Here is a 15,971-nt window from a genome sequence, read left to right as displayed (position 1 = left end):
GACAAGTTACAGTTTTTTCAGTGGTGAATACCTGTTCCTTAGGCCTTCTGTGACTACTGTATCTCACTTTCCAAAGAACAAAAGCAAGTCCACAGAACAGGGGTCTCTGGCTTAATAGGAACATTTTCTGACTTATATACATCAATTAACCTGACAAATCGGTAAAATTAGTGCTCCACACTCTAGGACAAAGTCTAAGAAGCAGGTTTGTAATTGAGTACTTACACACAATAATTAAAGTGCTCTACATGTGTGTGTCTGTGGTGAAGGCAGGGAAAATAAGTAATGGGGATAATGGGTAACAGGTTTCCTGTGAATTGGGGCCAGCTATCCAGCAGTCTGACCAACTAATGTACATCTCACTTAATGTACTAATATATATTAAGACCTGTGAAGGCTTATTTTGGAAAATGAAGAAATACACATTGAGCCACTTCACATGGAAGACTGAATATGGAAACTTTAAAATTCATAAGAGTTGCACTGGGATATCTAATTATTGTGAAACAGCCACTGGAATCCAGAGAGAGAAGGCTTTTGGCATAATTGCTTCTGTCATTTCAAATGTTCACTGTGAAAACAATTAGATGATTTTTTAAAGAGTAGAAAATAAAAGGAAAAAATCTGCACTCAAATAAATGTTGAGTGAAACAGTCCTATATATTTTCTTTTTCCTTTTGACTTATTTCAGAGCATAATCCCCCTCTAGCTTCATCCATGTTGCTGCAAATGGCATTAGTTTATCTTATATTTTCTTTTTCCTTTTGACTTATTTCAGAGCATAATCCCCCTCTAGCTTCATGTTGCTGCAAATGGTATTAACTTTATCTTTTTGATTGCCGAGTAGTATTCTGTTTAGTGTATGTGTGTGTATACAAATACATATTCGTCTGTGTGTGTGTGTGTGTGTGTGTGTGTGTGTTCTTGATTGGTCATCAATTTTGGGGCATTTGGGTTGTTTCCAGGTCTTACATATTATAAGTAGTGCAGCCATAAACAAAATAAGACAATAGGGAAAAAATAACAAAAGTAAACAGGCAACTATAAGTCAGAGACACTCTGCAGAGAAAAGGAAACATTTTACAATGCTATTGAAACAAAAAAGCTGAATTGTGGGAATGAACTGGTAGATAGTAGCCTACACAATCTCAGGTGGAAGAGACAGACACAAAAGGCACACAAATAAAAATGAAGCAGCACTATGATACTATGACTATTATGGCTCCATTAAAAAAAGGGAACACAAGGATATGGGAATGCCAGAGGGTGAAAAGAAATACAAAGGAATAAAGATTATTCAGAGATAATAGTGCCCTAACCTGGGAACTGAATACACAAGCACATGAAGCTAAAGGAATACTTGGTTAGCTGATGCAAAGATGCCTACATCAAGACTCAAAGAAGTACTGAAGCTATCAAAAGCCTTAGATAAGGAGAAAAAATATATATATATGTATATATATATATATATGTATATGTGTGTGTGTGTGTGTGTGTGTGTGTGTATAAATGAACCAAGAACATACAATGGAAAACTCACTTCACTATATGGTGTTGGAAAGGCTGGAGAGCTACTTGTAAAAGGGTGAAAACAAGCACATTACAAAATATGAAAAATTAAGATAAAACTGAGTACATATGTGAAATAGCTGAAACTCTAAAATACATAAAACAAGAAATATACACCAACACATCTACCTTACAGATGAGTTTGAGGACTGGATTCCAACAAAGAGATACAAAAGCAATAATAAACAATGGGGTTGGATCATACCAAAACATTGCTGTTCATCAGAAGAAACTTGCTCAAACCAAAAACTCTCCTGAATGAGTAAGAAAAGATGTTATATACCATATATCAGAAAAGGCTTAATATCCAAAATAAATAAAGAAGTCATAGGTAGAACTATACAATAAAAACCAAAGAACACAATTTAAAAATAGGCAGAAGATCTAACTAGTCACTTCTACAAGAAGTAAACATAACCAATAGAGTCATGAAAAGATGTTCATTATTTCTTTTTATTAGGGAAATGCAAATCAAAACACCTGTGAGACTGGTTATTATGCAAAAGAAGCAAATACTGAAGAGGGTGTAGAGACAAGGGAACCTTGTACAATTTTGGTAGGTATGTAAATTGGTACAGCCATTCTATAAATCACTGGAAATTCCGCAGAAAGTTAGATATAGAGCTTTCATATAATCTAGTTATCTACTTCTGGATATTTTCTGAAAAGTACAAAAACACTAATTCAAAGAGATAACTGCAACCCCATTGTTACTGCAGTATACTGACATCATAACAAAGCACTAGAAATAAGTCATATGGAGAAACAAAACACTGTATTATTTTACTCTAGCTAGAGAAAACAAACAGATGAACTAAATAAATATAAATAAACCATGACACTATAGGAACATTAAGTGGAAGGATGGGCAAACAAGAAAAAGTGGGACAACTGTATAATGAAGGATACAGTTGGACTTTTAGATGTAGATTTTTAATGATGCATACCTGAAACTTATGCAATGTATAATGCAATGCTACTTTAATGAAAAGGTATTAATTTTTGTTACTGAGTACTGAAACTAAACTATTACCATTTTATATACATCCTAAAGATCAGAGATTATTGATACACATGCAGGTAGGTAGTTAGGTAGATGGTTACATAGGTAGATATATAGATAGACTTTTCTATCTATCTACAATATGCAGAAGTATAGATTTAAATACAGAGCTCTTTCAATCTTACAACATTGTTATATAATAACATATTATCATGGTTGGTTGAATGATACAGTCCATAAATTCTTGGTATCTAATACTCAATAAACATTTTTTATTATTATTAATAATTCTACATGTAATTACTATTATTACCCTCATCATTGCATTTCATTTAGACTACATTATTTCAGGTTTTGTCTTACCTTTATCTTACCAATCAATAAGGTACTTACAACTCAATATAAATAAGTAAAATTATATTTTCTTCTGTTCAAGCTATCACATTTCTAAATGAGTTTTATGTAGCTTAAAGAGAAGTTACACTATTTATGTAAGCATAGGAAAGTGAGGTATATGAGCATGTGATACCTTGAATATTTAAAGGACATTGTTCCTTAGAAAATATTCTTTTTAATGTGCTAAAATACAAGTCAACATAAGTACTGAAGTAAAAGCTAAGGGATCAATGTCTAAAGAAAAGAATGTAAAATTTTTGTATATGTTAAACTTTTCCAATGTGATTTGCTTAACAGTCCTACTTAGATTTCTAGTTTTGCAACATTCTGAGCTTTTTTCTTCCAACATTAGAATCTTTTCACAACTACCTCAAAGGCCTCTAATTTTAGTAGTGCAAATTACAGAACAACTGCAGCCTTTTGCTACAGTTTCAGGAACTTTCAGTTTAAATTCACTCTATTAACTGTGCATGGGATACAAGTTGTCTGATTTTAGTCAACTGGTGTCATCATTATTATGAAATATCTTCAATCTATGAAATATTTATTTAGTAACTAGTCTACATGTGACCAAATACCAGAAAAGAATGATTAGCTTATTAAATCCAATTAGACTAGAATCAAGAAACTGAGTTGACTATAAATACTTTCATTCTTGTTCAAAATATAAATTATTTTAGACTGGGCCTTAGATAGAAAAGAAATGTTATAGTATGCTTTAAAAACATAGTTCAAGAACATACAGTTTAAGAACAAAACAGAATTGGATGGTAAACAGAACAGCAATAATAACTTTCTTTGGGGTCTAAGAAGTTAGTATTATTGTATTTTCCCACATTCATTCATTAATTTATTCCTAGCTCTTTTCTTGTTAGGTTCAGGTGTTGTTGGCTCAGCAAGGAAAGAATAAACTGGAAAAAATTATTTTAACTTGCTTTCCCTGACCTTGTCTTGATGAGTTTTGGGCCACTGGCATTCTGATGCTCTAACCCTAAGACAAGGGCTTACTGAAAATTGTACTGACAGATTATCTCTTCAATTCACCCATGTTTAGGAATTTTACTTCACAAAATATCTAAAAAATATTTGAGACTCAAAAACAAACCAAAACAATAATTATTTTAGATCAAATAATGACATCTCATAAACTATATATTTAAGTAAGGCTTTACATTTGTTATATATATCTATAAGTGTGTATAGAGGCACACATATACATAGATGCATATGATATAAAGTGTGAGATAAGTAATCTAAATATATCACTTAAAATTTTAACATATATTTTATTTATTGCTGAATATATAGTGAATTTGCAGTTCTATTATTTGCCTTAGGTCTGGTTTCTTGGCAAAGAGACACTAAGGCAGAAATATGTAATATAAGAAGTATACTGGGAAATACCTTTCAGGAAACAGGTGTGTGAGTGTGAAGAAAACAGAATTGTTCAGGAGGGTAGACCACCAGTGAAGTTGCAACAAAGGTCTCTAACTCTAGAGAAATTCTGGAGTTGTGATTTCCCATCACTGCTCTCTTACCCTGTATCATGAGACACTATACACCCAGTCCTTCTGGTGAGTTACTACACACAACAATCAGGCATGAAAAGGGCAGCTTGAAAAAGGTAGCTCTGTTTGGCTTAGGGCAATTTCTAGGGAAGGACTGAGCCATTAGGCATCAGCTTCTGAGAACCCACAGGTGAAAATCTCAGCAGCAGGAGGAGTGAGGGTCTCAGTCCTGAGAATGGGGTCTGTCTAAATGCGTTACACAGGCATTCAGATGCTCTAGCTAGGGATGCTAATTCACTGGAAAGTTATTTCCAGAATTTGATTAGTTCCCTTTCCTGTGAAAACTTTAAAAGGAACAAAGTAGCATAATACTCATTTCCTTTTATTATTACCTCCTGGGGGAGTACATCTTTTAATCTAGTAGTTACCCAGCAAGGTTACCAGATCATTGTCACTGAGGATTTCAAACCTTTGGTCATCATGTCCAGTAGTCAGATCATTACTAATACACTTGTTTGCATATTACCAAATTGAACAAGAGAATGACAAAAAAAACTCAGTGGATCAACTGACTGTCAAACATATTCTTTACTGCCTTGCTGTGTAACGATAGGCTCACCTTAAGATGATGATATGGGCCAGTAATTCCTGCCAGGATGAAGACACCTCTCCTCAGCTGTTTCCTAGTACAGGAAATCTAAAGTAAGTGAGCAGCACCCATAGCTTAATGATTAATGGGACACTTGCTGTGTCATTTCAGAAAGGCTTTCTTTCCTTCTAAGAAATAAGACTTCTAACCTGAGTTTAGAAGTAAACAGTTATTGAAAAAGTATAGCTCCCAAAATGGGTCACTGAGTGTATGGTAGTAAGCAGAGTCACTTTTTGGTTCTTGAACCTATTTATTATATAGAAAAAGAAATAAAAGCATCATATAAAGATGATTGATTTAAAATGTATACTGCATCTTTGATATCAGCACATCCTCCTATCAGATGCCATCCTTAAGACCCCATTACCCCCTCCACAAGCCATTCTACCACTCCAGTAAGTTGGCACTTTTAGAAAGACAGCATGACTAGAATGTACAGAATGAAAGGAAAACAGGAGGGCACCATGGCCATACCAAACGGAGGCAAATTGAAGGAACACATTTGAAATAGGCCAAGTAAAATGTGATGAGAAGTAGAGACAAAACAAATCAGTGATGAAACTCAAATTCAACAGAAGGCCTTGTGAGGGTTAAAGTGCAGAATAAAAATAAGGACAGAATTGGAAAGTGACTTTAAATATGGCCATCGGTCATTAGTGACCTTTAATAGGGTTCTATAAGTGTGTCACAGTCCGATAGTGACATTCCTGTGCCATAAGGTGTGAAAAAGTTAAAAAAAAAAAAAACATGGAAAACTTAACACTATACACTCACCTCTTCAACATTAACTGATACTTAACAGTGGTATTTCTTTCCAAAAACTTGATTCTGACGAGGAAGTATTACAGGACTAACTATTGGATGTGCGATCAAAAATGTTTTGCTTTGACAGTTGCTCTGTTTTCTCTAACCTAGATATATATTTTTAAACTCCCATTTGGAAAATAATTGGGAGTTTTTGAAAAATGGTCAATGTTTGAAATATTTATTCAATAAATTATTAGAATAGCATAATTATGAAATGTATTTTTATAACATGATACTTAATATTTCTTTTATCAGAGATGTGGCCTTTTTAAAGGTGGTTTTCATCCAAGTTTCCATTCTTTCATGCTAGACAATGGAGCATTGTTTTAAATCCCTCCCTATCTTTTTGTTATGACATAGAATGCTCTACCTTAAAAAAAAAACTAAAATTTAGTTCTTATACATTAGCTAGAACTGTCTATGATAAAGTTCATTAATTCACTTAAAATGAGGTACATGTGTGACATGAAAGAGTTAACTCATCTCCCTGCATGTCGTGGCACAATTAATCTATGTGCATCCGGTTAATCAGTTATTAACTGCAACTGAAGTCATGGGGTGTAGTTACACGTTAAAGAATCAATTAATCTCAAAAATAATCACAGCAGAAGCATGTTTCCACAGGGGTTTATTCACCATTTGGGCCAATTTTTCTGTATTTAATCTTTGAATTAAGCCAAATGAATCTGAAAATCCAGATGGTAAAAACACACATCATACTGTACTGGATATCGTCTTTTCTTCAGGAACTTCTAGAAATCTTAAAAATCACATACAAAAGAAATCTTTCTATGTTTTCTTAAGCAGGAAATAAAAGCACTAAATCTATTTGGAAGCTCTAAAGCTAGTCAAATATATTATTTTTCACTCTTTGGTGAACATGTATGTTATTATTATAAACTATGGGATGAAAGTACCTAAGTATAGATAAAGCTAATTAAATATGGAAACAAATTATATTGTCTTATTGTTATAGGGAAGGTTAGCATTAAGATTAAATTATTTATTATTTTTCAGAAACTACCACTTCCAGACACTCTACTGGTATTTGCCACTTAATCCAAATTTTAATTAGTGTTATGAGGTAGACATCACTCTCTGACAGGTCAGACACTAACCATTTACAGTTTCTCAGAAGTGTTCAGTGACTTGATAACAGAACAATTATTCCAAAAACATATAATAAACTTTAAAGGTTTTTTGGGAAGAATTCTAAATTTGAGCACTATGGACACTTCATTTAGATTGAAAATGTTTTACATACATTATTATGATATCAATGTATTTTTATGAACTTGCACAAATTCGATAAAGATTGTATAAGATAACAAGTGGATGAACCATTCCAGAAAACTTCTTATATCTATTCAAGATGCACATTACTATAGAAAAGTTTTAAGATTTCTTTTTTTTTTACTTTTACCATTCTAGATGAAAGGATGAATCATAAATAGTTTAAACAGTTAATGATAGACAGTTTAAAGCTGTCATGATGCTAAAATTATTTTGCTTTAAGGATCCCTGAGATACTTTAAAGATATCGAAACTGAAAAGCCTAAAGATGTGATGTTGATACACTGCACATATGTTCATATATAACACACATAAATTCAGTATATGTAGCTTAACTTAACTCTCAGGATGAAAATCTGAAGTCATATACTGCTCATAAATTATTGGCTCATGATTATTTACATAAATAGTTAAGACAATGCTTTCAAAATCTTAGAGAACTGCTAAATTATGGAAAAAATATTTTTCATAATCTTGAAAGTCATAATATCTAAAGAAATTGTAGGAGAAACACTAGAGGGTTTAAATGTGAAATATATAATAAAAGAGCATTAAATGCATAGGAATATAATTTCTTTACTTTAATAAAACTATGGCCCAAAGCATCATGAATATGTTATAAATTCTTTTCAATTTCATATGCTAGAGAGAAAGAAAATAAAAAAAATGTATTTCAAATAGTATAACATTGCTTTACAATAAAATAATATGCAGTGTCTTAGGGTTTAACTGGTAGAAAAATTGAGCGGTTATATGCTGTTAGCATGAGACAAAGACCATTTACATGGAAAATGTTACTACTGTTTTTAAAGATTCTGCTCTATTGTTCATTATTACAAATGATGTAGAGAAAAGTAAATGATTTCTTATTGTGCAAAGAAAGATAATCTTTAGTGATAATATCTTTTTTAATCATTTGAGAATCTATTTTACTTTATATGTTTCATGTTAATTTTATGATATATATGTACATATTTTCAAAACTTGTGTTACTAATTTTTCATTTCTGAATTGATTCAAATCAAAGGTTAATGGAAATGCTTAGCAGATTAATTTCAAATATACATACTAAAATTTCATCCATGGCTCACAGTGTTACAAAGAAGATTCCCCTTGGAATGCTTCCCAGAAATGTAATTATGGAACATACAGTGAGGCAAGTGGGTGTGGTAGTCTTTGCAATCCCAAAAAATGTAATCTAGGTTAGCTATTTTTTGATTAAGGGAATTTTTTTTAATACATTAAATATTAAGAGTCATTACAAAACCACTATGCCATTTTAAAAGTCACTTTAATATAGGAAGCACACAACTAACAACCAACTAAATACTCAGGCCTTCTTTAGAATTGCTATTTCCTTTCATAAATAAAGAGCATTCAAAATCATCTCCACTTAGTCAAAAGCCACCAGATTGACTCTCAGCCTTTTCTCACTATTCAATGTGGATATTTAAACCTGAGGATGCCAGTAAATCTTTGACTATTCTTTATTTATGTGTTTCTCACTTTGGTATATTACTTATAATAAGAAATCCTTCTTCCTATTTTCCAAGAAATCTTATAAAATACATTATACATCCAAATCACTTGTTCTGTAAGTGTCTCATAGCTATCATTTATGTATTAGGCGTTGAGCTAAGTACAGAATACTAAAACAATGAACGAACGAAATTCTTATCTTTACAAAGCAGTGAGGCAGAAAATATAGAATGATAAACATCTCATGTGCTGGGTCACATGGGACATATCAGAGATAGCTATACTATAGATATGTGGTTTACACAATGTATTCAAATTATGTGGAAAGGAATTCAGACAGATAGAGTAACAAATTTGACTTGAAGAGAGAAAATAGATACTTGAGATTAGAAAAGTGAATAGATGTTAATCTTTCCATCAGAAAGGTATAATATAACATGCTATATTTTGGAAACAGCAAGGAGTTGAAAGCTGATAGAGCAATACACTGGAGTATCCATCTTTTAAGCAAGTGATACTTTATCAGGAAAATTTGGTAGATGATGAAATCCAGTCTAAATATTAAAATGTTAACTTTCTTGATAAGCAAGTTTAATTAAGAACCTACTGGGCCAGAGAAACTATTAAGCCAACACACAGTGACTATCCTCATGAAGAAGATGTTTATTAAACAGTTAATTATAAGTAAGAAATAATTTCAAGTTTATAATGTTACTTGGGGAAATCAAATCTATATAGTCAAAGTTTAATATCTAATTATTAAAAACTGTATTTTCATTTATGACTTCTTCCTGTGGTCTATCATCACTTGAAATTTTTACTACTTTTCCACTTTATCTGTACTATGTAGCTACTTACTGAAGTTGATTAAGATTGGAGGCTAAATATCCTCATTTTGTTTTTATAACATTTTCTTTCTGGTTTTTCCATCAGTTTATTATTTCATATAAGCAATCATGTATTTGTAAAGAACTAATATACCACACCATGCAGACTCCTAAACTAGGTTCATTTTATACACACACACACACACACACACACATACACACACACACATATACACACACATATATAATAACCCAAATATCATTAACATAAAATTAGAGGTTTTGAGTCTAATATTATACAAAATTAGAGGTTTGTATAATATATCCTAGTAGTCTATAGATAATGTATTGAAGCTTTGATTTAAAAAAAAATTAAGATACAACACTGTAGGTTCTATGGGAACACTTAATTTGACAATATCTTCTTACTATCTTGGGAGTGAGAGGTAAGCTTTAATCAGTTATATTAATAAATTTTATGTTATTCTAATTATCTATTTTTTTCTTATGATGTGAACATTCTCATGTGTTGGGTGTTCTTGTTTACAAAACATTATTTCAGTCACTACTTCTTTATTCACTTTGCTTTTTACTATACAATAACTAAGATAATTTTGATTTGTGATTGTTAGTAACAGTAGCTTACTAACTCTCATTTCTGATTTATAGGTAACAAACAGCCCATCTTAGTTGAAGAACGATTTAAAACTTCTGTTTTCAATGATATTTTATTTTTCTGAAGTAATAAGTGAATATCGCTTACATCTGCCTTAATCATTTTTCTCATATTTTATTTTCATTATTTCCTTTGCAAATCACATTATATTCCTATTTATCATATATCATAAACTCATATGGGTGAAATAAAAATTGGAAGGACTAGGCCTTCCTTGGTAGTATAGCACTGAGATGCTAAAGCCACTTCAGCATGAGTTTGATACCTGCCCAGGAGGTGACCCATATGGTGTGGCAGACCTCTCCTGACCTGCCCTCTGCTCCTCTCTGCAGTGTACTTCATCAGTCGGCCTGTTCTGCTCCCCACTCTGTCTCTGGTGAATCCTCTCACCACCCCTACACCTCTGGCCTGTACCCCAGCTCTGTATGCATAAATAAATCTTTTTTTTTTTTAAGTTTTATTTATTTATCCATATAGAACTGGGGGTACAGGTGAGAGATGCGGAGGGTGCGAGGATTCACCAGAGACAGAACGGGGAGTAGAACAGGCAGATCAATGAAGTACACTGCTGAGGGGAGCAGCGGGCAGGTCAGGAGAGGTCTGCCATGCCATGTGGATCTCCTCCGGGGCAGGTGGGAATCGAACTCATACGGAAGTGGCTTAAGCTTCTTAATACTGTGCTTTAATCTGCTGTACTACCAGGGAGGGCCCAAATAAATAAATCTTAAAAAAAAAAAATTGGAAGGACTAAGTTCCAGTCCTTCTTTGTATTGAATAACTGTGTGAAATTCTAAAAAGTGACTTATCTTGAGAGCTTGTTTGGAGGTTCTAGCAGGGGAGCGCAGCTACTCATATACCCTAGACAAAAGACGGTCAGTCTCTATTCAGGGAAGGCCATCCTTTTCAAATGAGCGCACAACTTCAGCAGGGACACACATGGAGCCGTGAGAATAGTAATAAGGGGTCACCCACCTAGCCAGCCAGATCAGCTGAATCAACCCTGGTGACCAATGGGGTGACAGATGTCACAGCCAGATCACCCTCACATCTGTAAAAGGGACTAATTTTAAAGAATTTCAATTTCATTAAGATGAAATTTATCAGGTCTTTAGTTCCATTATAAAAATGTTGGATTGCTTATATCCACTCAAAATTTAGTAAGATTATATTCTAGTCTACACCAAAAAATTATATTATATATATAAGGGGCAGGGGCTTTGGAATTCCTCCCCCATAGAACTTTGATTCCCCTGTCAGTGATATAGATTATGCTCAGTAGTTAGAGCTGTCATGATCCTTGATTCCTCTCTCTTCAAGTGATGAATTCAATAAATTCCTAAGCCCAGCAATGTCCATACCCAAGAGTATTTCAAGTTTTGTTATATCTATGTCTACTGAATTGACCACAATTTAGATACATTCCTCTTTTCAGAATACAAATATATATAAGCACATAAAATCTCAAAAACATAACTGTGGTATAGATAATTATATTAGAATTGTCAGACTCTGGGAAATTAAATAATCTCTAAGGCATAAAGTTCAAATAGATCTGCAAAATAATTCAATTTCAAGTCTTCTGGATACCAAAATATACAAGACCATGCTGACTTTCATGTTTTCTCTTGCTTCTGTGCCTTCTAGGACTTTTTCTACCTGGAGATCTCTATTTCTTTTTGTCAATCCCTAACTTTTTATTTGATTTTTAAGGCCTCAAGCATTTAAAAAAAAACAAACTACCAACAAATACTGTCTTATTTCCCCTATTTGATTTAGGGCAATGACACTGTATTTTTTGTACATTCATTGTATATATTATAGTTTCAAATTATAGCTGTGTGCACTAATATCTATATGTAGATCTACAGAGATATATATATTTATATCTGTATGAATGTGGAACAGAAAAATTTATTCATAGGTTTTAGAATTGCTTACTGTCCAAATTTCACCAAGCTTTGACATTGTTTATTTTGTTGATTTAAATTCTTCTGCTTCAATATTCCTTAATTAAAATGTATTAGTGGTCAATATTTCCTTGAAAGCTAGTCAAGAAGTCTTTATTCATGCATAATTGCTTTGCAGATAATAGTAGGGAAAACAATCAAACAGCTGCAAATTAGATCTCTATTGGGATATTTTAGAACATTTTTTGTCTATGTGGTTAATTAGAAATCAACCCATATAATGACAAATTTCACAATCTGATATGTTATAAATTTGGGTTATTAAATGGCCATGTAGTCCAGATGCAGCTCTCTATTTCCCTCTCTCTGTCTGCTTTTTTCTCTCTGCTTCTTTCTCTCTTTTTTACTCTCTCTCCCCATTCCTCTCACTCCCCAAATTTGCTGGAAGATTTTCCAACATATAACTGGCAAAATTTGTATTTTCAAAAGAAATTTAGCTAATTAATATAATATGGATTTGTAGATGAAATATGTATCATCCCATGACAGCATCCTCTCGTGTCTTAAAAAGTAGCATTAATTAGATCATAATCAAGGTAAAAAAAAAAAAAAAACTAGAACATATGATTTGTTTCATTCTCAGTACTAACAGCACTAAATGAAGAATTTAAATTACATCAGTGGACCTAAGCACAAAGAATTGTAGAGTTAAAGATTATTAAAATGCATATATTATGAAAAGGACCTAAATACTAATTAATATTTAACTTAAAAGCTTTAATATGCATGTTAAAAGTTAGACCTAGTTGGGCCCTCCCTGGTGACACAGTGGGTTAAAGCACAAAACTAAGAAGCTAAAGCCACTTCAGTATGAGTTCGATCCCCACCCCAGAGGTGACCCACATGGCGCAGCAGGCCTTTCCTGACTTGCCAGCTGCTCCCCACTCTGTCTCTGGTGAATCCTCTCACCGTCCTTGCACCTCTGGCCTGTACCCCAGTCCTGTATGCACAAATAAATAAATCTTCTAAACAAAAATATAAAAATAATGTGTGATATTAAAACATACTCAAAGAATAAGCAAAACTAAAATAAACAGTAGGTATTAAGGAAATAGAATTATGCAAAGAAACCCTGTAAAGTATAAATTAATGAGTAATATGGTGTGATTACTTCAAATATACATTAATCACATTAATATAACTTGACAATAAAATAAGAATAAAGCAAGAATTTTCTTCTCAAAAAATCTAGTAAAATGTTCTTTATATATATATATAAGTATAAAACTAAAAACTAATTAAATACAAATGTGAAAATTAAAATAAAATATTAATAAGAATATTATATAAAATGTTAACATCGATAAAATAAGGCAAATTAACAAAATATTCAATGGTAGCCAGGATAGTATTATGGCAGTAATATGGTGTCAGCAAAATAAGGCAAAAGCATTACTGATGCTAAAGTGTGTCATTAATTCATAATGTATAATAATTTTAAGGAAAATGATGGTTAAATCCTATGCAGTATTCATAATCATTTTACATTATACTAATCAATAAATAGAACATTCTGTGATTTAGGTACTTTTAATATTCCCATTTATAGTAAATGAAGTTAAAGGAGGAAAGGTTAACAATTTGCCTCTGGTTATACACAGTCACATGATCTCTCTCAGTCTCTTTCAATAAATATCAAAAAGATGTCCTTACTAGTAACTAAAACAAAAATTTTGATTAGCAAAAAGCAGAAAGTTGACAGATAAAATTATCTTATTTTAATAGGCAAATAATAGATTAACAAAAATAACAACTTTTGACAGAAACATGAGAACCAAAACCTGTCATGCATTTCCTATGAGTGAAATTTAACCTGGATATTTTGGAAAGCATTTCCACAATATAAAGTTGAAAAAGTACTGAGACCATGTGATACCACTTCTTGTTAAATACACTGAGAAAATATTACAGATGTGCATACAGACACACAAACCTATTGATTTCTTAATAGAAAATTAGAGAAAAGCCTAATATCACAATACATTAAGTAGAATATTATACTGTAGTTGAATATATGAGTTAACTATTCCCATATTAAATTGTATAGACCCAAAATAACTATGAGGAATACAAAAATAAAATTGTAGGATATGTATAGTTTCTTAATCTGTAACTACAGAAATACAAAAATACTGTATGACATTTATACAAAAAATGAAAATATCATATTGAAATATGGAAAGATAATCTTACTTATAGACATTCTATCAAATCTCCTACTGCAAAAGATATGTATAGTTTCTTAATCTGTAACTACAAAAATACAAAAATACTGTATGACATTTATATAAAAAATGAAAATATCATATTGAAATATGGAAAGATAATCTTACTTACAGACATTTTATCAAATCTCCTATTGCAAAATGCAATAACTTGAAAAAAAATTCAGTTATTATTTTAATTTCAGTATTATTGACTACTGTAGGTTAAAATATAAATATGCAAGATGAATGGAGAATAAATTATTACAGAAACAATTATTTTTATTAAAAGCAGTATATTTTCCATTTTCAAAAAATTGGATTGTTGGCCCTCCCTGGTGGCGCAGCGGGTTAAAGCACAGCACTAAGAAGCTAAAGCCACTTCTGCATGAGTTCGATTCCCGCCTGCCCCGGAGGTGACCACATGGCGTGGCAGACCTCTCCTGACCCACCCACTGCTCCCCTCAGCAGTGTACTTCGTTGATCTGCCTGTTCTGCTCCCCACTCTGTCTCTGGTGAAGCCTCTCACCCTCCGCATCTCTGGCCTATACCCCAGTTCTGTATGAATAAATAAATCTTTAAAAAAAAAATTGGATTGTTGTATGCATGACTTATAATAATAGAATCTAATATTTATGGGATAAATACCATAGGCTGTTATTTCTTGTCTATGCATTATAAACTTTAACTCTCTGAATCCTGGTGGTATTCTATTAGATATATGAGGATTGCACACGAGGTAATAAACCTGGAACCCTTTGCAAAGTTCCTAAAATTAAATAACTGTTATGTGACTGAGCTGATTTTCAAATACAGACAGTTTAACTTATGCTGTAAACAATATACTCTACTGAATCTGAATTTATCTCAAAAATGAATTGACTTTTAATTGTCATTGGACCCTCTATTCACACAAAACTTCTCAAATTACTCAGAATTTGTAAAATAACACATGGAGACCAGTCTTTTCTAAAGAAATATATCTATTGGATCACTTCAATTTTCTAAGATTATTATATATTGTTGATTATCATTATTATTACCTTCTTTTGTTAATTTGTTCTCTTGTTTTGCCATGAGTTTATATAATCATTTGTTTTATCTCATTCTAGAAATGACTCTGTTTTTATGATGAGGCTGGCCCAATGTCCTCTCTTATTTCTGATGCCAATAATGATGAGTTAGATCCTATTTACTCATGTTATTATTTTCAATGTAAATAGTTAGTCACAGCTGCTGCAATTTTCCCAATTGTGAGACAGAAAAATAAGGTGGGGAGAGATGAGAGCACAAATAAATTTATCAACTCTCTAGGCATTCAGAATAAAATATGAAAAAAGGCTAAGAATAAATACTTTGCTTCTAGGTCATCAAACTTTAAATTGAATGGACCTATATAGATTCTATGGACTCCTAACACAGATAATGAATAGAGTTGTTAGTACAGGCTTATAATTAGTAATTAAAAAGTTTGTCTTGCATAATACTTTTTGGAAATGTTCTCTTCTTGAAAACTGATTAGCACTTAGTAAATTGAAGAATGAAATATAGAAAAATAAAATGAAACAGGACTCTAGTTATCTCACAAATATT

The 15,971-nt window shown here is 32.1% G+C and overlaps 1 protein-coding gene across 2 annotated transcripts in view; it reads right to left on the bottom strand.

The window, feature by feature from the left end:
* MDGA2 (MAM domain containing glycosylphosphatidylinositol anchor 2) overlaps positions 1 to 15,971 on the bottom strand; it is a 663,419-nt gene that overhangs the window by 227,643 nt on the left and 419,805 nt on the right. The gene's annotated exons all lie outside the window — the stretch shown is intronic.

Source organism: Condylura cristata, unplaced genomic scaffold, assembly GCF_000260355.1.
Source record: "Condylura cristata isolate star-nosed mole 26May11 unplaced genomic scaffold, ConCri1.0 scaffold00013, whole genome shotgun sequence".
Taxonomy (NCBI): domain Eukaryota; kingdom Metazoa; phylum Chordata; class Mammalia; order Eulipotyphla; family Talpidae; genus Condylura; species Condylura cristata.
The sequence above is the reverse complement of the archived record's forward strand: the minus strand, read 5'-3'. Positions and strand labels throughout refer to the sequence as shown.